This window comes from Chelonoidis abingdonii, chromosome 7, assembly GCF_003597395.2.
Source record: "Chelonoidis abingdonii isolate Lonesome George chromosome 7, CheloAbing_2.0, whole genome shotgun sequence".
Classification (NCBI taxonomy): Eukaryota; Metazoa; Chordata; order Testudines; family Testudinidae; genus Chelonoidis; species Chelonoidis abingdonii.
This window is the reverse complement of record NC_133775.1, coordinates 21,927,944-21,929,971: the sequence shown is the minus strand read 5'-3', so window position 1 is coordinate 21,929,971 and position 2,028 is coordinate 21,927,944. Positions and strand designations below refer to the sequence as shown.

General features: G+C 36.5%; 1 protein-coding gene across 6 annotated transcripts in view; it reads right to left on the bottom strand.

Moving 5' to 3' along the window:
* SRSF11 (serine and arginine rich splicing factor 11) overlaps nt 1-2,028 on the bottom strand; it is a 35,003-nt gene that overhangs the window by 21,471 nt on the left and 11,504 nt on the right. For 2 of the 6 annotated variants that reach the window (XM_075067698.1, XM_075067699.1), the window contains exon 1: nt 806-939. The exons of 2 other annotated variants lie outside the window; for them this stretch is intronic. The gene's annotated coding sequence lies outside the window, so the exon portion shown is untranslated. Of the gene's footprint in view, nt 1-805; nt 940-2,028 lie in introns of those variants that run through there. 2 more of the 6 variants (XM_032778454.2, XM_075067700.1) reach the window with 2 other exon arrangements.

The following is a 2,028-nucleotide window of genomic DNA, read 5'->3' as shown; positions in this document are numbered from 1 at the left end:
CTTGCTGGCCTTTAGTTAATGTCTAGAATCCCCTGTAGCTGCAGAGGACCCACTGTGTTTCAGTCATCTGGAAGGGCTTTGCATTTGCCTTCTCCACTACAAAAATCACACACACAAATAACAGAGAGAAGAGTTTATTATTCAGTGAAATTATCTAAAATATAGCAAGCCTGAACAAGAAAACTTGGAATAAAATTTAATACCCAGTGCCCATTTGGCACCTCTTGGAAGATCTCACTTTCATCTTAAAGAATAATCATTCAAACCCTTGGTACACTGGAATTTACAGGGAGCGTGAATTTTTTTTTCAGAGAAGTTGTCAGCTAAACAAAGTATCAAGGACATTGCAAAATAACTGCTAATCCACTCCCCCATTCACTCTCAAAGAGGGAGAAAAAACTTGCATGAGGAGATTATATAAAAATACATATCCTGAATAATTCATCTTTAAAGTAATGTTTCTTATGCATACAAGTCAGCATTTTTAAGTCTGGTTAGAAACATGTCTTAGGAACTCTGATGAATTAAGAGCGTAATTTTCATATAATTCTGCTTAAAAATATTCACACTTTAAACCTAAGATTTTCTTATATAAAAGATTAACAGGAAAACTTCCAGCTTTCATCATGTGCCAATAAAACACAAAAATTTGCTTTAATGAAAGACCTAATGACAGCGTACCAAGGGTTTCAAAACGTTAATATCTTAGATATTTTACAGGTTACTAAACCTCACTCTACTGAACTATACTGGGGTAGACTACCATTTTACTATGGCTTCATAGATCATTAAACAAGTCACAAACCTTCTGCATATGGTACGACTATCAACGCTCTGTCAACGAACACAGTGTTTGTCAGATGCTGGGCCACAACTGCTGAGTCAGGATCATGGAACTTTACAAAACAGACCCGTGATGAAACAGGCAAAGGAGAATCACTAAAAAATAAAATAAAATAAAATATTAACAACAAAAATCAGACAAATTCATTAAAAACAATTAAACATTTGCAATCTGTTCGCTGTATTAAGTCTAAAGACTATGTATTTTAAAAATATTGTGCTTTATATTCAAAGTGTTGCAGTGTGGTTTCAATTTTGTACCAGGTCTTACTATTAAACTTTCCTTATCAAACATCATTGTTAATGACATGTACATAAGAATTAAATGATACTGAATGAAGCTGCTTTGCTGGATCACCAGAGATCTAACTATAGGACAGGAAATTATTTTTATTCCCCCATTTACAACAGAAATAAATGCTAATTCTACCACACACAATCATCTCTAAATTAGCGAGTTATCTGAATACAAACTGGTACGTATGATTCAGGAGAGTGATCCAGCGGGTAAGAGGGAGGGATAGCTCAGAGGTTTGAGCATTGGCCTGCTAAACCCAGGATTGTGAGCTTAATCCTTGAGCAGGGCCATTTAGGAATCTGGGGCAAAAGAAAACTGTCAGGGACAGTATTTGGTCCTGCTAGTGAAGGCAGGGCCCTGGACTCAATGACCTTTCAAGGTCTCTTCCAGCTCTATGAGATAGGTATGCGTCTCTCTCTCTCTCTCTCTATATATAATTAAGATGTGAAGTGGTGGCGGCAGGGACTTCTTCAGGAAGAATACAGAAAGAAGGTATATGTCCCCACAGAAATTCCAAACATAGCGATTTCTACACCCTCTGCTTTTGGTCCAAAATCTGAATAGTAATAATTTTTGAAGTTATATTAAGCACAGGGTAAAGATTAAAAAAGCACCTTCACTTAGCTATAATTAGAATTTGCAACAACACAAAACCTTCAACAGATTAAACAGAAAGTCATGAACTTAAGGTGGAATGCAATGGGTTTTAAATCTCACCAATTGCATCATCAAGAGTTTTTGAACTCTTATGTGGTGAACTTGAAGGAGATTAGAATGTTCCTTATAGGGCAGATCCAGGTATATGTCTATGCCACAGTTCAACTGCAGCAACTGTTAGTGGAGCTGCAATTAGAGATGAATGACTAACCAAAGGATCCGAGGGAGGG